Here is a 25,424-nt window from a genome sequence, read left to right on the forward strand (position 1 = left end):
ATCCCCTATGCATAGGTTCCCAATATCATGAAACACGCAAGTTGATCACCAAAACAGACATCAAGTGGCACATAATATCCCATTGTCACCACAGATAATCACGGCAATACATACATCAAGTGTTCTCATAAAGACTCAATCCGATAAGATAACTTCAAAGGGGAAACTCAATTCATCACAAGAGAGTAGAGGGGGAGAAACATCATAAGATCCAAATACAACAGCAAAGCTCGGGATACATCAAGATCGTGCCATAGAGGGAACACGAGAGAGAACACGAGAGAGAGAGATCAAACACACAGCTACTGGTACATACCCTCAGCCCCGAGGGTGAACTACTCACTCCTCGTCATGGATAGCGCCGGGATGATGAAGATGGCCACCGGTGATGGGATCCCCCTCCGGCAGGGTCCGGAACAGGGCCCCGATTGGTTTTTGGTGGCTATAGAGGCTTGAGGCGGCGGAACTCCTGATCTATCTTATGTTCTAGAAGTTTTACGATACGTAGGTATATATGGGTGTAGGGGGTACGTCGGTGGAGCTACGGGGGGCCCAGGAGGCAGGGGGCGCGCCCAGGGGGGAGGGCACGCTCCCCACCCTCGTGAGCACCTCCCGTATATCTTGACGTGCACTCCAAGTCCATCGGGTGGCTTTCCTTCCAAAAATAACTTCTCCAGTTGATTTCGTTCCGTTTTGACTCCGTCTGATATTCCTTTTCCTCAAAACACTGAAATAGGCATAAAACAACAAATCTGGGCTGGGCCTCCGGTTAATAGGTTAGTCCCAAAAATAATATAAAAGTGGATAGTAAAGCCCAATATTGCCTAAAATAGATAATAAAATAGCATGAATGCTTCATAAATTATAGATACGTTGGAGACGTATCAAGGGTCACCAAGGTAGAGTTCTGTAGAACTGTGTAGTGTGCTTGACACCAAGAATATCCATCCCTGCGTATTATTGAGTCCCCTCCAAGCGTGCCTTTTCCAGTCAGTCCCCCCTCATACCGCGATTTAGGGAGACCTATCTTCTTAAGGCCAGGAATAAAGTCAACACAAAACCCAATGACATGCTTTGTTTGATGGCCCATGGAGATGCTTCCTTCTGGCCTAGCGCGGTTACGGACATATTTCTTTAGGACTCCCATGAACCTCTCAAAGGGGAACATATTGTGTAGAAATACGGGCCCCAGAATGACAATCTCGTCGACTAGATGAACTAGGATGTGCGTCATGATATTGAAGAAGGATGGTGGGAATACCAGCTCGAAACTGACAAGACATTGTGCCACATCACTCCTTAGCCTTGGTATGATTTCTGGATCGATCACCTTCTGAGATATTGCATTGAGGAATGTACATAGCTTCACAATGGCTAATCGAACGTTTCCCAGTAGAAGCCCCCTCAACGCAACCGGAAGCAGTTGCGTCATAATCACGTGGCAGTCATGAGACTTTAGGTTCTGAAACTTTTCTCTGCCATATATATTATTCCCTTTATATTCGATGAGAAGCCAGTCGGGACCTTCATACTAAGCAGGCATTCAAAGAAAGACTTCCTTCTCTTCTTTGGTAAGAGCGTAGTTGGCAGGACCTTCATACTGCTTTGTAGGCATGCCGTCTTTTTCGTGCGAACGTTGCAGGTCCTCCCGTGCCTCAGCTGTATCTTTTGTCTTCCCATACACACCCAAGAAGCCTAGCAGGTTCACGCAAAGGTTCTTCGTCACGTGCATCACGTCGATCGAAGAGCGGACCTCTAGGTCTTTCCAGTAGGGTAGGTCCCAAAATATGGATTTCTTTTTCCACATGGGTGTGTGTCCCTCAGCGTCACTCGGAACAGCTAGTCCGCCGGGACCCTTTCCAAAGATTACATGTAAATCATTGACCATAGCAAGTACGTGATCACCGGTACGCATGGCAGGCTTCTTCCGGTGATCTGCCTCGCCTTTGAAATGCTTGCCTTTCTTTCGACATTGATGGTTGGTCGGAAGAAATCGACGATGGCCCAGGTACACATTCTTCCTGCAGCTTCCCAGGTATATACTTTTGGTGTCAGCTAAACAGTGCGTGCATGCGTGGTATCCCTTCTTTGTCTGTCCTGAAAGGTTACTGAGAGCGGGCCAATCATTGATGTCACGAACAGCAACACCTTTAGGTCAAGTTCCTCGTGTTTGTGCTCATCCCACGTACATACACCGTTTCCATTCCACAGCTGTAAAAGTTCTTCAACTAATGGCCTTAGATACACATCAATATCGTTGCCGGGTTGCTTAGGGCCTTGGATGAGAACTGGCATCATAATGAACTTCCACTTCATGCACATCCAAGGAGGAAGGTTATACATACATAGAGTCACGGGCCAGGTGCTGTGATTACTGCTCTGCTCCCCGAAAGGATTAATGCCATCCGCGCTTAAAGCAAACCATACGTTCCTTGGGTCACTTGCAAACTCATCCCAGTACTTTCTCTCGATTTTTCTCCACTGTGACCCGTCAGCGGGTGCTCTCAACTTCCCGTCTTTCTTACGGTCCTCACTGTGCCATCGCATCAACTTGGCATGCTCTCTGTTTCTGAACAGACGTTTCAACCATGGTATTATAAGAGCATACCACATCACCTCCGCAGGAACCCTCTTCCTAGGGGGCTCGCTGACGGTGTCCTGGACTAGGGGGTAGTCACCACGTCATCCCCCGATCGGTTAGATTGGGCCGAGGAACCCCAGGGCCGCATACTCATGGGCCAGTCCGGACAGGTACCGCATACAAGGAAGATTCCACAAGACTTGGTGATCAAGTCAAGGACTCCTCCCCCACCGGCGTATTCGGCTAGGACTCTTGTTATCCTAGGCCTCTGGTGCATTATATAAACCAGGGCCAGGCTAGTCGACACAGAGACAATAAACAACAATCATACCATAGGCTAGCTTCTAGGGTTTAGCCTCCTTGATCTCTTGGTAGATCTACTCTTGTAATACCCACATCATCAATATCAATCAAGCAGGACGTAGGGTTTTACCTCCATCAAGAGGGCCCGAACCTGGGTAAAACATCGTGTCCCTTGTCTCCTATTACCATCCGCCTATACGCACAGTTCGCGACCCCCTACCCGAGATCCGCCGGTTTTGACACCGACATTGGTGCTTTCATTGAGAGTTCCTCTATGTGTTCGGCAAAAGATCGATGGCTCGCCTGCAAATCGACTGCGACTTCGGCATCTTCGTCACCAGCTCGACTGGTCACCTTGGTTCGATCAAGAACTGCGCCGATCTCTATCAAGATCATGGAGGAATCATCCAGGGAGCCCGGGGACTCAACGTCAACATTGCCCTCGGGCGACCGTACTGTTTTTCTGGACAGCGGACTTGTGTCCGCCGCCACCGCCTCCTCAAGCGTCATTTTAACAATTGCTTCAGTGGAATTGTGCGGAATTGAGTCTACAACAACCCTGGAAAATTTCGTCAAGTTCTGATGGACGAATCTCTGGCAATCTCCTATATACCGGAGCCGCATTGAATCTGGACGAGAATCCGGACGAGTTTAGGGCGTGGTGTCCAGATTCTAGCTCGGACTTCCTTTGGAAGATCCAACCGTTGATCGGCTGCGGAATTCCTATATCTACCACCCCTCCAAATTTCAGCTCGATCCGACCGTCCAAACTCCGGGAACCTTCCGATTAATGCACCACTTTTTGGATCTGTTTTCTGCGTGAAAACGAATCCGACCCGAGTTCGTCTTTTTTATGAACGGGATTTCGGACATCCTTTTTGAAGGAAGTTTTGTATGGGACACGTCGTCACTTTGTTGAGCCGAGCTCAACTTCTTCGGATCATCATCCCGGCAAGCCGAACAAGAGTCAGGCATCGCCAAGGGTAAATCATCACCAACATCGCCGCCCCACGGATTACACGGAGCGGGCATACCGGCATCGCCGCACGGTCGCTTCGTCAAGCCGGCATCGACCACGTCACGACCTGCATCGGCAAGGCCGCACTATTGCTTCTTCAAGTTGGTGTCCATCACACCGACCTACTTCGACATATCAGCTGGACCGGGGGCTTCGCCATCTCTTCATCAACCCACTCCGGACACTTCGGCGTCACTAGCCGACCAGACAATGGATGCGCGGATCGAGTCCTAATTTTGGGAATCACCTTCCTTCGGATTAATACAACAAATAAACCAGGTGCTATTAATCCTAGTATTTTTTGCTTGTTTGGGTTCATTGTTCCCAAGAAATTATTACTCTGGTTTGTCCATCATATGTACACAGGTCTATCAAGTGGTGGCCGCATTATCGATGGTCGCATGATGGTTCGGTCAGTTTCTGTAAATAGTCCGGCGAAACGCCGCATCCGGAACTCGAACCGACCTGTGAATTCAGGCCTTGCCATGCCTTTACCGCATCACGCCGCCGCCCTGCATCGACATTGACTTCGGTGCCAGGAAAATGATCCAGCCGGACTATATCCTTTGGCGTGACCTCGGCTGAATGGGGGGCTTCGTCAACACTTCATTACCTCATGCAGGGGACTTCCGCATCACTCTGCCGTCCTGCATTGACCGTGCTATGTCACCACTTCATAGTGCCGAGCTCTTTGCTCCGCCACCTCGGGACCGGCTTGGGGGATGGAACCTTGTTCCGCATCAAGCTCAGACCGCATCGTCAATACCGAACACATTAACCAGCTAAGTTGCCTTCATGCTCAAAGTTTTAAATTTCTAACTTGTGTTCGGTTCGACCAAGCATTATACTTTTTTGGAAAAAACTTGCTTGTAATTTTTTTTGTCGTCGAAACTTTGTTCGCACACACTTGAGGCGCTACCCGCGCTCATTATACCTGGGGGCTTCTTTAACAGAAGCTTATTAATTCGGGCTTTATGCCCAACACATGTGTCACACTTATGCATGTACCTTTTATTCACCATTATATGCATCGATATGACTTAGGTTTTGGCCAAGCTGGGTTGCCTGGCTTCTGTGCTTACCCCTACATTCCTGATTGTTCGGCTAGGTGGTAAAGGGAGCACCTCTGCGATTGTTACTGCCGGGTCAGCCGGATGTGTACCTCAGACTGGGTGAAGCCGAAAGCTAGCATTCTTAAGGGAATACTCGGTCGGTGAACTAAAAGATGATTTCTTACCTATTTATTTACCTGCCCCCAGATGTTTTTCTGCTTTTTTCGCAGTCCGGACATGCACTTTAGGGCAATGCCTCCCAGGGAAAGGAACCCCTAATGGAACTATTCTCCCTGGAAGATGTTTCTTACTAACCGTGTAATATAACATAACTAGTTGGGCACTTGTCTGATAAAGCACTAATGACCCCTACGCCTGGTCTCCACTCATGCCCCGGTTTTTATAACTGCGAGAGTATTCGGACACACTCCGGACTATTGGGTCCAGAGGTTGAAGCGAAAAGGTCCGCCACGACAAACGATCTACAATCCGGCTAGAAGGCATTCTACATGTCACCTTACATTTTATAGTCAACTTTTACCCAAGTCACTTGGGGGTTCTTATGTTTATTTGAGCCGTTTCATACTAAGTGTTTTTCTTCTTACTCGTTGCAAAGTTAAAGCACGGCAGAAGCACTTTTTTTAAAGTCCAATTTTCGGATTGGCACCGAACACTTGATGTTGTTCGGACGTCATGTTTTTACTGACGTTTTTTGGTTTTCCAAGCTTTTGGCACTTTTTAACTATTTGTGTGTTTTCAGCACAAGTCTCGCAGTGCAACGCCGGACACCTTTAGAGATTCAACAAAAACATTCTCGGATATTGCTATATATGCATCAGTTTCGAATTGTGTCTTCTGTCAATAGTTGGGTTGCCCGGCTCCCGCGCTTGCCTCCTACGTTCCGCTTTGTTCGGCTAGGTGTGCAAAGGGAGAACCACTGCGATTGTGCTTCCAGCTCGCATGGTCAAGCACCTCAGTGGAGAAAGCCGAAAACTGACTGTCACAATAGGTGTAAACTAGTCAGCGATCCGATGACTATATTAAATGACGGGCCATTCATAAAATTGGCCGAAGTGTTTCTGGCTTGACCTCGACTGTCGCCGAACACTACAGGGGGCTATTAACTGGCCTCCCAAACTAAATCCTCGATATTTTGCTCTTACATTGGAGCTGAGGTTTCATGATCATGCTTAGCATGACAACCCAAAGAAAGGAACCGATAGCGGGACTATTTTCTTTGGAAGACATTTCTTCTGTTAAACAGTAATATAACATATCTCTCTGCGTACCTTTGTTTATAAAACCGTATGGCCAGATTGCCTTGTTTGTCGTAAATCTTTGCCCTCATAAAGGCTTTATAAAGTAGGACAAACACTCCTCGGCTACTGGCCGAGAAGGTTGAAGCCGATGGTCGGTCAACAAAGTTTTGTACAATGCGGATCCGAGCATTAATGACATAAAGTATTTGGATACATTGAGTCATTACACATAATTTGTGATTTTACTATGGATATCGATCCTTAATTCGGCCACTCGTGCCCGCATTAAGGCTCGGGGGCTACTGGGCTTCGGGCTTATTATTTACAGATATTAAAGGGGCACATCGATCCCCTGATCTGGTGTTGCCACCCGACCAGTGTCTCGGGGGCTACTGCATTGCCTGTTCTATGCAGAAAATTTTAAGTGCAATACAGTTTCCGAGGAGATTTTGATCCTCAGGTTGGTCGGCCGCACCCAACCCGAGTCTTGAGGACTGAGCACACCGCTTTTTGTGTCCCGAAGTATTCTGCCGAGCTAGGACTTGATCCTCAGGCCGATTTTGCAAATCAACCTGAGTCTCAGCGGCTACGGGGATCAGCAGTCTTATGTCATCCTTCATGTGCATCTCGGGTTTTAGACCAATACACACCCTGAGGGCTACTGGCTATATATCTCGTGAGAGAATAAATTGCATCAATAAAAAATATTGACAAAAATCGGCCCACACTCGGGGTGGTGCACCACCTCGGAAGCAGTCCGGCATAAAGCTCAGACGCTAGTGGCTGGCTCCATAGAGGGCATTTCCGGCATTAAGCTCTTCTAAACTCCTTCAAACTTCTTTGAACCAAGGTGATTTACGACACCTCGAATACAGTCCGACGTTGGAGCTCGGATACATAGTCCAGCGTTGGAGCTCGGATACCGTCCGGCGTTGGAGCTTGGATACATAGTTCGGCGATAAAGCTGGGAAGTAGTCCGGCGTTGGTGCTCGGCTGCAAAAGATACCTCGAATGTAGTCCGGAGTTAGAGCTTGGACGCAAGAGGACACTGTCTCCCGGGAAAAACTTCAAAACCGAGGTGTGGCATAAAAATAACAAGGCATTGATAAAGGCCGGAAACTTAAATGGGCTCCTCGGATACCCGACATGTAAACTCGTCGAATGCATTTCGGCGATCCTCAAGATCGAAGATGAGAAGATTTGTTGAACCAGTTTTCAAGACCGGCAACCGAAGATAAAGAACAGTTCGGAAGAATCGAGGAGCGCCCCTAACTTGAAGACCGGTTCAGGGGGCTACTGACGGTGTCCTGGACTAGGGTGTACTCACCACGTCGTCCCTCGATCGGTTAGATTGGGCCGAGGACCCCCAGGGCCGCATACTCATGGGCCAGTCCGGACAGGTACCGCATACAAGGAAGATTCCACAAGACTTGGTGATCAAGACAAGCACTCCTCCCCCACCGGCGTATTCGGCTAGGACTCTTGTTATCCTAGGCCTCTGGTGCATTATATAAACCAGGGCCAGGCTAGTCGACACAGAGACAATAAACAACAACCATACCATAGGCTAGCTTCTAGGGTTTAGCCTCCTTGATCTCGTGGTAGATCTACTCTTGTAATACCCACATCATCAATATCAATCAAGCAGGACGTAGGGTTTTACCTCCATCAAGAGGGACGGAACCTGGGTAAAACATCGTGTCCCTTGTCTCCTGTTACCATCCGCCTAGACACACAGTTCGGGACCCCCTACCCGAGATCCGCCGGTTTTGACACCGACACTCGCCCTCAACATCACCAGGGTCATCTCGTCTGATCTTATACCATAATGCACCGCATATCGGGCATGCGTTCAGATCCTTGTACAAACCGTGGTACAGGATGCAGTCATTAGGGCATGCATGGATCTTATGCACCTCCAATCCTAGAGGGCATACGACCTTCTTTGCTGCGTATGTACTTTCGGGCAATTCGTTATCCTTTGGAAGCTTCTTCTTTAATATTTTCAGTAGCTTCTCAAATCCTTTGTCAGGCACATCATTCTCTGCCTTCCATGCAACAATTCCAGTACGGTACCGAGCTTTGTGTTACAATCTTCGCAATTGGGGTACAACCCTTTTTTGTGATCCTCTAACATGCGATCGAACTTCAGCTTCTCCTTTTGACTTTCGTATTGCGTCCTTGCATCGACAATGACCCAGCGGAGATCATCATCATCGGGCACATCGTCTGGTTCCTCTTGATCTTCAGCAGCTTCCCCCGTTGCAGCATCATTGGGCACATCATCTGGTTCCTCTTGATCTTCAGCAGCTTCCCCCGTTGCAGCATCACCATATTCAGGGGGCACATAGTTGTCATCGTCCTCTTCTTCTTCGCCGTCTTCCATCATAACCCATATTTCTCCGTGCCTCGTCCAAACATTATAGTGTGGCATGAAACCATTGTAAAGTAGGTGGGTGTGAAGGATTTTCCGGTTAGAGTAAGACTTTGTATTCCCACATTTAGGGCATGGACAACACATAAAACCATTCTGCTTTTTTGCCTCAGCCACTTTGAGAAAATCATGCACACCCTTAATGTACTCGGAGGTGTGTCTGTCACCGTACATCCATTGCCGGTTCTTCTGCGTGCATTATATATAATTAAGTGTGTCAAAAACCATTACAGAACATCATGAATAGATAATTAAGTGACCAAATTAATAGAAGTTCATCATCACATTAAAACCAAAGTACATACATAGTTCTCATCTAACAACATAAAGCTCTCCAGAGCATCTAAATTAATTAAACCATACATTGAAAATATGTAAAACATTTCAATGCGAAAACAAATGCGATCATAATCGCAACCAAGGTAACAATTGATCCAACGGCATAATGATACCAAGCCTCGGTATGAATGACATATTTTCTAATCTTTCTAATCTTCAAGCGCATTGCATCCATCTTGATCTTGTGATCATCGACGACATCCGCAACATGCAACTCCAATATCATCTTATCCTCCTCAATTTTTTTAATTTTTTCCTTCAAGAAATTGTTTTCTTCTTCAACTAAATTTAACCTCTCGACAATACGGTCGGTTGGAATTTACGGTTCACATACCTCGTAGATAAATAAAATCCATGTCACGTTGGTTGGCATAATTTTCATAAACAATAAATGAAGCAATAGTTATAAAGATAATATATACCACATCCGAATCATAGAAAGGACGAGGGCCGACGGGGGCGGATACCAAAACCGTCACACTATATAATAACAAGCAATAAAATAGTAAGAAAATTAGACAAGTATCTAGAGGCTCACCACGGTGGTGCCGGCGATGAGATCGGCGCGGGCGATGAACTACAGTGAAGACGGAGACGGGGCGTGACGGGCCGCTAATATAAACCTAGAAAAATCTCGGGAAAAATAGAGTTCGGAGGTCGTGCTTCGAGAGGAGAAAGCTTAACTAGTGTGGCTCGGGCATTTCATCGAACACCTCAAGTGCATAGGAGGTGAGCTAGAGCACCACAAAACCCTCCCCTCCCCGGCCAGAGAAAAACAGAGCAGTGGAGTTCTCTGCTCGCGGGCGAGGGGTATATATAGGCACCTCAATGGTCCCGGTTCATGGCATGAACCGGGACTAAAGGGTAGCCAGTTGTCCCGGTTCGAGCCACCAACCAGGACCAATGGTGGTGGGCTAGGAGCCAGGCCCATTGGTCCCGGTTTGTCCCACCAACCGGAACCAAAAGGTCCAGACGAACCGGGACCAATGGCCCACGTGGCCCGGCCGGCCCCCTGGGCTCACGAACCGGGACCAATGCCCCCATGGGTCCCGGTTCTGGACTGAACCGGGACTAATGGGTTGACCCAGCCTGAACCAAAGCCCTCTTTTCTACTAGTGTCTGCACGAAGGTCAAGGGCCCGAATATCCTCGAGGAGGGCGGCCTTTGGACCCGTAGATCCCTACCAACATTGACGCCCCAGCCTTTCATTAACTGTGTGGCCCGCTTGGACAAATGATGCCAGTCATCCAAGGTTGACATCCTCTTATGTGGCTCGTCCATGGCCGAAGCCCAATGAGCCTGGACGACTGCAATGAAGCCCGGTTGACGGAGCCAGAATGTCTCGAAACAGAATCGAGGCGGGAGGCGGGGTCGCTCGTCCCTAGAGGACAACAGAAGAGGGACATGGTCGGACCCAACGCGGGTGATAGCCTGGAGAGAGGCCAAGGGGAACCGAAGCTCCCAATCGGGGGAAACAAACACCCGATCAAGCATACTAAGGGTAGGGGACACCTGTCTATTAGTCCAGGTAAATCGCGATCCCACCCTGTCCAACTCCAAAAGACCTAAGTCCGCCACCCAGTCGTTGAAACGACGAACTTCAGCAAGGTCGACCCTAGCATTACTCTTTTCCGCAGCCGAATGAAGGAGATTGAAATCTCCCCCTACCACAACAAGGAGAGTCGCGGAGGAAATCTTGGCATGGAGCTCGGCCAGGAAGGCGGCCGAACGACTGTGGTCTACCGGGCCGTAAACCACAATGATCTCCCACTTGAAGTTCATCTCCCATTCCCAAACCTCCATGCTAACGAAGTGAGATCCACGATCCATGGATCCAACCTCGAAGGTGGCATCCTTCACACCTAGAAGGATGCCACCGGAGTGACTAGTCACTCCACTAGAAGGCAGCCAATGCCATGCGAACATATGTCTACTAAGACGCTCAAGTTCCCCGAGAGAGAAATCAGTTCGCATGGTTTCCTGGATTGCCACTACATCAATCGCTTCATCACGCATGTACTCAATGAGCTGCCTGCGGCGGCCATCGTGACTGAAGCCCCGCAGGTTCCAAAAAAGAGCGCGCATGATCACTCGCCGATGGGGTCCTCCCTGGACCCAACGGTAGAAGCGGCACTGAGGGCCCGACGCAACTGGGCCGTGCGGGAGCGCGTCCGACCACGAATCTCACTCGGGTCTTCCACGCAAGGGACGCAGCCCTAGCCGGAAGAGGAGGGGACGAGGGTGGAGCCTCCGCAGCTGCTGCCGCCTCATGCAAATTGCTTTATCTAAAAGCTTCTTGTAGGTAATCCATCCTTTATTTTCCGGAAAAGGTAACATAAAGTTAATCCATCCATGGAAGGGTATAAAATTAATTAAGGTTACAAGTCTCCGCAGAAAAAAAATAAGGTTACAAGTCAGAACGACTTCGAGATTCACAGTGCGTAAGTACTTTAGAGTAGATTCGTCTCGAGTAGCTGCTCACACTGACACAGTCACAGTGGACACTGAGCATCAGTTCACTCTTGAACTTTGGAGTCAAGCTAAATTCGTCGTCTCGTCGCCCCCGTTGAACTGCTAGCCAAGACCTTTTCCACACACTGTCAGGTCACCGCGCGACCCTTTCTGTGGTCTCGCATGCGCTTTCATCTTCTGCTCCTGTCGTGGGACGCCGATGGAGACGCCAGTTTCCTTCTGCTACTAGTTTAAATACAGGACCGTCGGGTTGGAGGGGCACCAAACCCACGGCTCCTTCCGCACCCAGTTTTAGCCAACAGCTAGCTTGTTGGCATCGATCTCAGTCGTCGTGCGTTTCAGCGGAGAAGAAGAAGGATGCCTGACCACGGTGATTCTCGAAGTTGGAGGGGCATCTGGGACTTCCTCTGCGGCTGCTTCTCCCCCTCCGGCACTAGTGATTGATTGAGATGATCACGGTCGATCGAGCTGCGCGCCGCTAGGTACTGATGGTGATGGAAGTATGTTGTTAGCTTAGCTGACCCTCAGTCAGGTAGCTAGGCATGGTTTGCTGATGGACGTGTTGTGTTTGTCTGTGTTGTCCAGTCGACTGGTAATCTTGTTTGCAGCCTTTGCAGGTCAGCATCGTCATGTGTTGTTTAGCTAGCTTCTTCTTCTCATCTTGTGTTTCTGTCGTGTAATAACTCACTCTTTTTCCGGCAAACATGTATCGGTTCAACTCAGTCCATTTCATGATATAAAACATGTTCCTTGTATTTGCTTTGTTTCCCGTGCTAGAGCATTGCCGCTCTGTATATGTCTCACGTCGGATCGCCGGTGACGGCCGGTCCCTTTGACGAGTGCCATGGATCTGCTGCGCCTGCACGCGCCTAGCCTCTGATCACGACCTAGCAAACGTGAACACGAGAGTCTCAGATGCTCAGTTAAACCATATACATTGGGTTCTGTTTCAGGTTGTTTTCTCATTGCTGTGAGACAAGAAAATGACACCTTCTGTACTTCAGTTTCGGTGCGACTAGGATTGGATCCACGCCAGGAAGGCTGGAACATTCCATATATCTACCTACCTGGTCGCCGGCGGTACTAGCTAGGTAGTTCAAGTTAACTGATTGTACACCTCCGAAATGAGTGGCTGACGGCGATCGTCAGCCACACGAGCTCGACATTTCCTGGCCGCGCACCTATTTATACACGTCCTCCTGTCGAAGTGTTCATTTGCCTGCCAAGCTACGGCCAGCATCCCCTTCCCCCTCCACGAAGCATTATGTCTGTCTCTCCATGGAGAAGGGGCACGGCGCTGAAGATGGGAAGAAGAAGAAGCAGAGCAACAAACCAAGTCCGTTTGTGCATCAAACCAATCACTTTGTCAGATTTCTTCTTGCCGGATTCATGGACTCGTGTCGTTAGAAAGAAGAAGAAGAGGAAGGTTAGGCCAGTGGCGGCACTGCCGGCGCCGGTGATCAGCACGGCGGCTGAGATCCGGGCGGCCAGGGCGTGCCGTTTGAATTGTCAGACCTAAACTCTAGAGCTCACACGAGAGAGGAAGACGAAGATGTTCTTTTTGCTGCGTGCAAAAACTTGCAGCTTTTCTGATCTCTATTCCTCTTCTTATTTCAGCGATTACATAGCTAACAGAAAACGGAAAACCAGGCCACGCTGCCATCCCAGCGCTCCCCGCGTGTCGCCCGTGATGCGGCCATGACCATCTCCTTCGTGCCATCCCACGATCAGGTCAGGGCCGCGGTTTCAGCTAACAAACTATGTCCGAGTCGCAGCTCGGCTTATTTTCTGAAGAAAGCAAACTACTGTCGAAACTGACAGACAAAACGAACAGCTACTTCTGACAAAACTGAAACTATCTTCAGCAGCTGTTAACTGACATTCTCCCCCTTAATCAGCTGCTGATATCGACCATGCCCAACTTCTCCCGCAGCTCCTGAAACTTCACCTGAGGCAGAGCCTTGGTCATGATGTCAGCCAGTTGCTCGCCGGTGTGGATGTAGTCGACGGCGATCCTTCCATCTTGCACACACTCGCGAATGAAATGAAACCGCGTCTCGATGTGCTTGGTTCTGTCATGGAAGACAGGGTTCTTGCAAAGTTGGATTGCTGATTTGTTGTCGATGAGCAGTGGTGTTTCACTCACTGGATCACCCAGCAGATCACCAAGCATTCTCCGGAGCCAGACTCCTGTGCACGTGGCTGTGGTTGCCTCCATGTACTCGGCCTCGCACGACGAGAGGGCGATCACCTTTTGCTTCTGAGACTGCCAGCTGATCACGCTCTTGCCGAACACAAACACCATTCCAGAGGTGCTCTTCCTGTCATCGACATCGCCGGCAAAATCCGCATCACTGTAACCAACCAGCTGCGGCTCCGGCTCCCCTTTCTTATATCTGCACCCATAATTCAGAGTGCCTGCTATGTACCGCAGCAGCTGCTTCACCACTGCCCAGTGCTCTGTTGTGGGCGCTTCCATGAACCTGCTGACAAAACCGACCGCAAATGAAATGTCCGGCCGTGAGTGCACCAGGTAGCGGAGACTGCCGACGATGCTGCGGTAGAGCTTTCTGTCAACCTGCGGGCTCGAGCTTTCCTTGCTCAGGTTCAGGCGTGGCTCCATTGGAATGTGAACTGGATTGCAGCCCGTCAGTCCGGCCTTGTCCACGATCTTGGCCGCATAGCTTGCCTGCTTGAGGGTGATCGCGCCGTCTCCCTGGTGCACCTCGATGCCGAGGTAGTAGCTCAGCAGCCTGAGGTCGCTCATGGAGAAGAAGGACTGCATCTGATGCTTGAACTATGCAATGGCCTCCAAGCTCGAGCCAGTGACGACAAGATCGTCGACGTAGACGCCCAGCAGTAGCCGCTCGTCGCCACTGCACCTCATGTACACGGCATGCCCCGATGGGTTCTTCTGAAATCCGAGCGACACCAGCGTGTCGTCCAGCTTGATTTTCCAAGCGCGCGGCGCCTGACAGAGCCCATACATCGCTTTGGACAGACGGAGCACCTTATCTTCCTCGCTAGGGCACTCAAAACCAGGCGGCTCCACGACGTATACCTCCTCCTACAGCTCTCCATTGAGGAAGGCGGATTTGACATCCAGATGGTGCACCTCCCAGTCTGCATGTGCAGCGATTGCAAGCAGTAGCCGCACGGACTCGAGCCGCGCGACCGGAGCGAACACCTCGTCGTAGTCCACGCCCGGCCGCTGCACATATCCCTTCGCGACAAGTCTTGCCTTGTGCTTGATGACCTCGCCGGCGGAGTTCTTCTTCAGTTTGAAAACCCACTTAAGCCCAATGGCTTGCTTGCCGGCAGGGAGCGTGGCGAGCGTCCACATCTTGTTCTCATCGATGGACTGGAGCTCATCCAGCATGGCCGCCCGCCAAGTTGCGTGCGGCTCCGCCTCCTCGAACGTGTTTGGCTCCTCTCCGGCCACAAGAAGGAGCTCGGCTAGATCCAGGGTCACAGGCTCTGCTTGCTCGAGAACGGTGTCGAAGGAGCGGTAGCGGCGCCGCGCCTCACGGGTGCCCAAGACGGTGTCCGGCGTGGCTCTAGGAGGAGGTGAGACGTAGCCGTCCCCCACGCCCTTTCCCTTGTACACCAAAGGTTCGGAAGTGTGTGCATGTACTGGCGTGTCTCCGCGCACCGAGGAGGCGGGCGACGCACCCTCAGACAGAGTGTGGGCGTACGTGCCCCGACGTGTCTGGACTCGCCGTAGTCGTAGGTGTTGCCCTTTCCGGCTCCGGCTGCTGCGTCATGGCCACCGTGGGCGCAAACTCGATGACGAAAGTGCCCTCCCCCGGAGTCGCTGTCTGCCAGTCCCAGCATGCCGATTCATCGAAGATGGCGTCGCGAGTGATGTGCACTCGCTTGCTCACGGGGTCGTTGACGCGCCATGCCTTGGACTGTCCGTGCTCGTACTCGATGAACATAGTGCGCAGGCTGCGGTCGTCCAGCTTCTTGAGGCCTGGCCGTGTCACCTTCGCGTGTGCGACGCACCCGAACGTGCGGAAGTAGCTCACTGCCGGCTTGTCACCGTGCCAGGCTTCATACGACGTCATGCCACGCACCGCCTTCGTGGGCGCGCAGTTCAGCAGGTGAACGACGATGGTCACCGCCTCCCCCCAGAACTCGTTTGGCACTCCTTTCGCCTTCAGGAGACACCGAGCCGTCCCGACGACTGTCTGGTTCCGGCGCTCTACAACGCTGTTTTGCTGCGGCGAGTATGGGGCAGTGAGCTGCCGGTGTACGCCACGCTCAGCGCAGTACTCCCCAAACTCTGTTGAGGTGAACTCACCGCCCCTGTCCGTTCGGAGCGCGCGCAGCTTGATGGAGGTCTCCACCTCGACGCTGGCCTGCCAGCGCTTCATTGTCGCGGGTGCCTCGTCTTTCCTGCTCAGGAGCACGATCCACATGTAGCGTGACTTGTCATCCACGAGCAACATGGAGTACCTTTTCCCTCCGTGCGTCGGCGGCGAAATCGGGCCGCACAGATCACCGTGGACCAGATCCAGGCGATCGCTGGCTCGGTAGTTCGCCTCCATGGGGAACGGGGCACGGCGCTGTTTGCCGACAAGGCAGCTATCGCAGACCTGATCGGCCTGCTCCACCAGGGGCATGCCGCGCACCATGACGTCCTGGGCCAGTTTCCAGAGCGCGTCGAAGTTCAGGTGGCCGTAGCGCGCGTGCCAGCGCCACGCGTCCTCACCGGCCATGGCTGTCAAGCGCATGGGCCGCGTGATCTCCAGCTCGATGGTGTAGAGGCGATTCCTCGATCTATACACCTTGGCGATGACGTTCTCTTGACGGTCATGCACCACCATCATGCCGCTCTGCACCAGAGCGGTGCAGCCCACTTCGTCCAGCTGTCCAACAGAGATGATCGAAGTACGCAGTCGAGGAATGTAGTATACCTTTGAAAGCACGCGGTGACGCCCTCCGTGAGCGACGAAAACCACTGTCCCGCACCACTAGATCTCGACCACCGACCCGTCACCTAAGCGCACCGTGCCGGCAACGTGGCGATCCAGCTCGGAGAAGACGGTGGAGTTGCCCCTCATGTGATTTGATGCGCCGGTGTCCAGGTGCCAAAGTGGTTCCTTGGTGTCGCCGACGGCCTCGAGGCTGACCTCAGCGCCCTCCTCGTGGAGATGCATGAGCTGATCGCTGCGCGCGTCCAGTTCGGCTTCGTCAAGCAGTGGCGTCACCTGCCCCATGAGGAGCGCCGGATCCTCGTCCTCTTCCACTGCGAGGTGCGCCTCGCCGCCGCCCTCGTCCTTCATCTTCCTGCGGCACTCACGAGCCCAGTGGCCGCTAATATCGCAGTACCGGCAGTTGCCGGAGCGCTTGGGTCCAGCTTTGCCGCCGCCAGAGCGGGCGACACCCTTGCCGCGGTCGCCGTGGCCCTTTCCGTGCCCTTTCTTGCCGCCGTTGTCCCCCCGTTGGAGGACCCCCCTTGATCACCGCGCCCCATCCGCGCGTTCCACTTCTCCAGAGTGAACAGGAGCTTGCTGCCGCCCTCCTCCTCGGCGTCCAGCTCGTACCGCTGCTCGGCCGCCTTGAAACGGCCGATGATCTCCTCGATCGACGTCGTGTCCAGGTCGACCAGGTTGTCAATGGAGACCGCGAGCTGCGAGTACCGCTTGGGGACGATACGCAGCCACTTCTGGATCACGCGCTTGTCGTTGATCGCATCTCCGAGCTCGCCGAGGGGCGCACACAACCCTGTGAGGCGCATGGCCAGATCATCAATGGACTCACCGGGTTTGTGACGCAGCTGATCGACCTCACCCCACAGGGTCTGGGCCATTGCGTCTCGGACACGCGCGGAGCCTGCGCGCATGGCGCAGATCGCCTCCCACATCTCCTGGGAGGTCTGGTGCTTACGCAGCATGGGCAGCATCTCAGGCGGTACCGATCGGAGGATGAACTCCATCGCGCCCTTGTCGTTGCGGTCCCCGTACTCATCGTCGAGATCTTCCGCGCCCAGGATCACGCGCCACATCCCTCTCGCCTGCATCCCAACCTCCATGAGAAGGCTCCACTCAGCGTAGTTCGTGCGGGTCAATGGTGGCACGTTGGCGTGACCCGACACGACTGGAGCGAACTGCCTCGCCACCGCCATCTCGCGCCCTTGGCCGACTGCGGCTTTCGGCGAGCCCTTGCTACCGTCGTCGTCGGCGTCCCTCGCCTTCTTCTTGCCATCATCACCTGCCATCACAGGACCTAGCAACGAGGCTCTGATGCCACTTGTCAGACCTAAACGCTAGAGCTCACACGAGAGAGGAAGACGAAGATGTTTTTTTTGCTGCATGCAAAAATTTGCAGCTTTTCTGATCTCTATTCCTCTTCTTATTTCAGCAATTGCATAGCTAACAGAAAACAGAAAACCAGGCCACGTCCGGGTCGTGAGCGCTGCCATCCCAGCGCTCCCCGCGCGTCGCCCGTGATGCGGCCATGACCATCTCCTTCGTGCCATCCCACGATCAGGTCAGGGCCGTGGTTTCAGCTAACAATCTACGTACGAGTCGCAACTCGGCTTATTTTCTGAAGAAAGGAAACTACTGTCGAAACTGACAGACAAAACGAACAGCTACTTCTGATGAAACTGAAACTATCTTCAGCAGTTGTTAACTGGCATTCATCTCCTGGGCCAACCTGGGCCTGTGGACAAGCGGGATGGCTCGGATTTCTGCATGCCTAGGTATGTGGCCCAACATGGTGGTTCTGAGAAGGGGCGGATCAGACCAGATGCTACTGGGTATGAGGCCCAGGAAGCACCGGTCTCGTTTCCTGTTCCCATCGCCGCATGCACGTCGATAGATCGACGTGATTGTGTTAGTTTTCGGCCGCTGATGCCGCCTAGGGTTCTTCCCCTGGCTTTCCTAAGTGTGGACCCGGTCGCGCCGCTCGCAGCCCGCCTCTCGCGGCCATGGCTAGGCGTGGAGGTGGTCCGCCGGGACTGAAACCGTCGGGGGCGGCCGGGGCCGTGCCGGCGGGGCGTGGTGGTGTGCCTCCATCAGGCCAAAGGCCTTCGATGGCTGCCGGAACCATGACAGCTGGGCGTGGTGGTGCTGTTCCGCCAGGGCAGAGGCCTCCGGTGACACGGGGGATGCGCCAGCTGGACGGGGTGGTGCTGCTCCGCCGGGTCAGCGACCTCCGGTGGTCGCTGGGGCTGCGTCGGCTGCTGTGGGTCGCAGCGGTGCCGCGATGGGGCCTAGGCCGCCGCCGCCCGGGGCAGCTGTGGTGGCGCCACGCAAGCTGCCGCACGCACAGGGGCAGCAGTCCCGGGGCGCGCTACCTCCACACGCTGCAGGAAAACCGTGTGTGATAGGGTGCTAGGGTGCAGATAGTTTGACAATAGCAATTATATGCGACGACCGGACCTATTGCACACAATTTAGCTAGGCGCGATGTGAGGAATTGACGTATCATCGCACGCGTCTTTGTGAAAGAAAACACATGTATTTGTTCGCCAAACGTAGACAGTGAGGGAAGATCAACTGTTTGATAGAAGTAAATTTGTGTGATGTATCAATCATCGCACACGCATCATCTGAAGTTGTGTCATACCATCGCACGCATCTAATTACAAGTGGTATTGCATTTACACTAGTAGAAAACAGGGCACTCCCCCGTTGCTCAGCCTCCAGCCTGTCGGCCCGGCACGCATGTCCGGCGGCGCCGGGATGTTCGCCTGGAACATGAGCCACGACTCCTGTTCGCGGAGCGTGCGGCGGCCGAAGTCGTTGGCCGCTGCCTCGTCTCCAGGGAAAAGCTCGGCCATCGGAAAAGGGGAGGGAGATGGAGGGGCTGGGCAGCGGCTCACGGGAGAGGGAGAGGGAGGGCTGGGGGAGAGCTCGGCGGCGGCGCTCGGGAGAGGTAGCGCTCAGAGCCGAGTGAGGCCATATATAGCCACGCCGCGCCCGTGTGTATGCGTCCGAGGGAGGGGAGGCGTCGGCGCGCCGTCCCGTGACGCGCCGCCCATGAGGAGGAATCAATGGCAAAGCTGACCGGCGGCAGCCTTGCCATTGATTCCCCGCGGGAAACTGAGCTGTTGGGGGAAGACGAGGCGGTGTCGCTGACGTAGCTGTCCCACAGCTTTTTCGCGCCAAAACCGCTCGCCCGGCGCCCCCGGGCGCCCCCTAGCATGCCGGGTTCGGCCTGGGTCCGCCTGCGCTGTTTTTGGCCCAGGTCGGCAAAAATCGGGTTCCTGGGGGCGTGACTGGGCCATTTTTTCGGCGCCAGCGCGAAAAAATCACCTGGTGAGGCCTCCTTGGGGCCGCGGCTGGAGATGCTCTAAGCCCAGTGACACGGTCTAGGCTGAGGTCTGCTTGTGTGTGATTGTTACTTATGCGGGTACGCGCAAAACCGACATGTAGGGTAGAGTTGATTGATGTGAATAAGTAGTATTGTACTGTCAACTGATTATTTATATAAGGCTGGTCATAGTGGGGAGTAACTTAGACTAGTAACAGGCATATATTACTAGTCTATGTTAATACCTCTATAGTGTATAGTATCATAGATTAGTAGCATATATAGTCTCATTTATTGCCATGCATGACACATAGTAGCACCACATTTATTATGTTACGGTATCTACCTATGTTACTATAACCATCTCTCTCTTCTTTAATTGTCTACCACATAAGCATGTTTGCGAGTCCCAAGTTGAAAGTGCAACTATCCCTGGGTGGTTTTGGTAATTCCTAACAACATATATTTCATTGAGCTAATGCTACTTCAAGATAAATATTTCAGGAAAGCTCAATGATTGGCATGGCATGGATGAGAAAAGTGGACCCCTCAAAATGCTAAGAACAAAAGGATTGGCTCAAGCTCAAAGCTCAAGACTCTACATTTTCTATTTTAGTGATCCAAGATCACATTGAGTCTATAGGAAAAGCAAATACTATCAAGGAGGGATGAGGTGTTTCTTAATGGCTTTCTTGCTTAAAATGCTTAGTGATATGCTCCAAAACCCTCAACTACCTTCTCACATCCACACATGACCTAAACCAAAAGACAAACTCGGCCCCACCGATTCTTTCTGTCCGGCGCCACCGAGTTCAGATGTCATAGCCACTGCCACAAACCCTAGGCAAATCGGTCTCACCGATAGGGATCTCGGTCTCACCGAGATGGGATTGTAATCTCTCTGTTTCCCTTCGTAACGTTTCGGTCCAAACGAGATGAGCGATCGATCCCACCGAGATTACAATGCAAACTCTCTGTTTCCCTTTCGTAACATTTCGGTCTCACCGAGATGAGCGAATTTGTCCCACTGAGTTTTCCTGACCAAATCTCTGGTTAACTTATTACCAAAATCGGTCTCGCCGAGTTTGTGTGATCGGTCTCACCGACATTACGTTATGCCCTAACCCTAACCATGTCGGTCCTACCGAGTTGCATATCGGTCCCAGCAAAAATCCTAACGGTCACATCATTTGCTGAATCGGTCCGACTGAGTTTCTCAATTCGGTCCCACCGAGATTGGTAAGTTGTGTGTAACGGTTAGATTTTGTGTGGAGGCTATATATACCCCTCCACCCACTCTTTATTCATGGTGAGAGCCATCAGAACGAACCTACACTTCCAACATACATTTTCTAAGAGAGAACCACCTACACTTGTGTTGAGGCCAAGATATTCCATTCCTACCATATGAATCTTGATCTCTAGCCTTCCCCAAGTTGCTTTACACTCAAATCTTGTTTCCGCCAAAATCCAAATCCCGTGAGAGAGAGTTGAGTGTTGGGGAGACTATCATTTGAAGCACAAGAGCAAGGAGTTCATCATCAACACACCATCTGTTACTTCTTAGAGAGTGGTGTCTCCTAGATTGGCTAGGTGTCACTTGGTAGCCTCTGACAAGATTGTGGAGTTGAACCAAGGAGTGTAAGGGCAAGGAGATCGCCTACTTTGTGAAGATCTACCCCTAGTGAGGCAAGTCCTTAGTGGGCGACGACCATGGTGGGATAGACAAGGTTGCTTCTTCGTGGACCCTTCGTGGTGGAGCCCTTAGTGGACTCGCACAGCCGTTACCCTTCGTGGGTTGAAGTCTCCATCAACGTGGATGTACGATAGCACCACCTATCGGAACCACAACAAAAGGATTTGTGTCTCCTATTGCGTTTGCACTCTCCAAACCCTTCCATTTACATTCTTGCAAGTTGCATGCTTTACTTTCCGCTGCTCATATACTCTTTGCATGCTTGCTTGAATTGTGTTAAGATTGCTTGACTTGTGCTAAGTTTGCTAAAATCTACCAAAGACTAAAATTGGGAAAAGGCTAAGTTTTTATTTGGTCAAGTAGTCTAATCACCCCCCCTCTAGACATACTTTCGATCCTACAAGTGGTATCAGAGCTTTGGTCTCCATTTGCTTTGATCTCCATAGCTTTTGGTGGTCATAGCCTTGGTTTCACAACCTAGGAGAGTATGGCGTCTAGCGAGGGAAATTACCATCATAGAGGTCCTAATTTTGATGGTACTAATTTTGCTAGTTGGAAGCATAAGATGAAAATGCATATTCTTGGACATAACCCCGCCGTTTGGGCTATTCTGTGTATTGCCTTGCAAGGTGAATTCTTTGATGGGAGAGAACCGAACCATCAAGCTACCGCGGAAGAATTTAAGATGCTGCAATACAATGCTCAAGCATGTGATATCCTATTCAATGGATTGTGGCCCGAAGAATTCAACAAAATCAGCCGTCTTGAGAATGCAAAGGAAATTTGGGATACCTTGATTGACATGCACGAAGGTACCGACTCTGTCAACAAATCCAAATTGGATGTGCTGCAAAGTCATCTTGACAAGTTCAAAATGAAGGATGGTGAAGGTGTCACTGAAATGTACTCTAGGCTTGCTCTCATCACAAATGAGATTTCCGGCTTAGGAAGTGAAGAGATGACCGATAAATTCATCATCAAGATGATCCTAAGAGCCTTGGATGGAAAATATGATACCATGTGCACATTGATCCAAATGATGCCCAATTACAAAGATCTCAAGCCCACAGAAGTCACTAGAAGAATTGTTGCTCATGAGATGTCACTCAAGGATAAGGAGGAGCTCCACAACAAGTCAAGTGGTGCTTACAAAGCCTCATCTGAAGCTCCCACATCATCAAGTGAGAAACAAATCTTCAATGAAGAATTGAGCCTAATGGTAAAGAACTTCAACAAGTTCTACAAGAGTAGAAGCAAGGGAAGAAATTACAAGTCAAGGCCCTACAATGACAAAAGATCTTCGAGTCGTGCGCGTAATTGCTACAATTGTGGAAGACCCTGACACTATTCCAATGAGTGTACGACACCCTACAAAAGAAGAGAAGATTCTCCTAAAAAAAGAAGTAGAAGAGAAGAATCACCACCAAGAGAGAGGAGGAGTAGAAATGATCGTTATGAACGAAGAACATCCTGAAGAAGCAAGGATTCAGAAAGGAAGGATAAGTCATCAAGGAGCTACACAAAACGAAGACATCAAGCTCATGTTGGTGAATGGGTATCCGGCTCCGACTCCGACCATCACTCCGAGAGAAGCTATCACTCCGACTCAAAACATACTCAAGATGAAGGTGTTGCTAGTCTAGCACTTGTGTCAACCAACTCCTACGACATATTTGATTCACCAAATGAAGGACTTGGAAGAAGCTTCACGGCTAAAGGCCCAAAGGTATCACACCCCGAGTATGTTGATTTCAATAGTGATGAAGATCACTTGTTAGGTGATGATGATTTACTTATTGACAACTCTAGTGATGAATACTATGATGAAACGTCAAATAATCATGCTAATCAAGATAAAACGAATGACAATGATAAGGAGAAGATTGAGCTCGTAAATAAAGAAATAAACACTCTTAAGTTAGCTCATGAAACTATCTTAGGAGATCATCAAGAACTTTTAAGGACTCATGAGAAGTTACGTTTTGAAAAGCTCAACCTTGAGCAAGAGCATGAGTTCTTAAAGGCAATCAATGATGATCTTCGCAAGAAATGTTCTTCTTACATTGCCAAGTGTTTGCCCTTATCTACTTACATGCCTCAAGTCAAGTCTAGTAACAAGAACAAGAAAGATTCTTCCTCTAGTAGTAACAATAATCGTGCTAAATCAAATATTGTTGCTTTTAGTAGTTCTCTTGATTCCACTAATGATTCTCTTAGCCAAGTTACACTTGAGCAAGAAAATAGCTTATTGAAGGGAATTATAGAGAAAGGTGTTTGCAAGAGTCTTGCCGGGAGTAAGCAATTCGAGGAAATTGTACTCAAGCAAGGAAGGCACCGGAAGAACCAAGGTGTTGGTTTTGAACAAAAGTTCAATGCCAATGGGTTTGAGTGGAAAGAAGATCAATACCCCAAGACGAAGTTTGTTCATCAACAAGAGAAGTATGATCCTACTTCTTTCAAAGGGACACAAGATCAAGATGATCTTCCACCACAAGACCACAAGCAGAAAGGCAAGGACAAGCTTCAAGAGGAGATTGATGCATTTGAAGAAGCTCCTAAGGCCTTGGTCAAGTGGGTTCCCAAGACTACATCAAGTTCTACTTCATCAAGTACAACTACAACTCCAAGGATTCCCATCAAGATGATATGGATCCTGAAGAAGAAGAACTAGAGAGTTCTTGAGGGTGACTCCGCCAACATATTTCACTCTTATCATTTTGGCAAGAACAAGTGCAATCAACTTCCACATCTTGCACTAGTTCAAGGAGTCACAAACCCTCTCGCTGGTAAGACAAGGGACAAGGTAACCTAATGATTTCATGGACATCATCTTGTGTATGCATCACTCTATGTCTATGGATATCCTTGTTTATTCCTTGTGGGACTAACCCGTGTAGGTATTGAAAGTACAACTAACTCCAATGGATTGCTCCAAATGATCTACATCAACATTGAGCATCCACATCTTCAACATCTATATGAAGTCATCATCGACAAAAGCCAAGGTTAGTTCATCCCTCTTAAGGGGGGGATCTCACATCTAGGGGGAGCTTTACTCCAAGAATTGAGTCAAAGCAACTCTAATGGTGTGAACACAACAATGCTTTATGTAAAAGTGGTAACCCCACTTGTGCTTAAACGATGAGTATGACCTATGATCAAAGGTTCTCATTTGACTCCTAAGTCAATATACTCATATATAGATGACCTAGTCATCGCCAATTGCTTCATATATACTAGAATGGTTGTGCATGCTTTGTCACATATTTCATTTGCCATTTTATTGTGTGAGCATGTTGGTTGCAAAATTTACTCATTCGAGGACATCCACTTGTAGTTTTGATTGTTTGATTTCTTCTTCTTTTGCCAAGTGGATGGACAAGGATGCCTAAGAACCTTCTCTAGCTATCTATGCTTTTCTTGTCTCAAACTCTATTCATGCTACATCACAAAGTTTGATCAAGTCAGATTCGAACCACTCTGTGTGAGGAGCACTCGGAGTCCCCGATTCGTCATAGACTTAAACCTTCCAAAACCTCTTTGTGTGTTTCGGTCTGACCGAGAAATCCATTTCGGTCACATCGAGTTCACTAAGTTGATCTAGGTTTTCAATCTCGGTGCAACCGATTTGAACTTTTCGGTCACACCGAGTTGCACTAACTGCTTTCGGTTATGCATCTCGGTGCCACCGAGTTGTTCCACTCGGTCACACTGATAGGGCCAAATTTTGGAAAATTTTCCAAACCTTTTCGCCCGCGCACCGCCTGCTCTACCTCCTCGGGTCTCCGGATCGTCCTCCTCATCGCCAGGGACCTCCAGTCGCTGGTCTCCGCCATCGTCAATGGGAATTGTCTCCGCCATTGCCGACGTAGCAAGTTTATCGCCGAACTAGGGTATGGACTTGAAAACTTTGTGCTATCCTCACTCCGATTCCTAGCACATTGCGTTGCCATGTATCTTGCCACGATTGAGAACTTCCTATCCAACGAAATCACTCCGTAGATT

Source organism: Triticum dicoccoides, chromosome 6B (genome assembly GCF_002162155.2).
Source record: "Triticum dicoccoides isolate Atlit2015 ecotype Zavitan chromosome 6B, WEW_v2.0, whole genome shotgun sequence".
NCBI lineage: Eukaryota > Viridiplantae > Streptophyta > Magnoliopsida > Poales > Poaceae > Triticum > Triticum dicoccoides.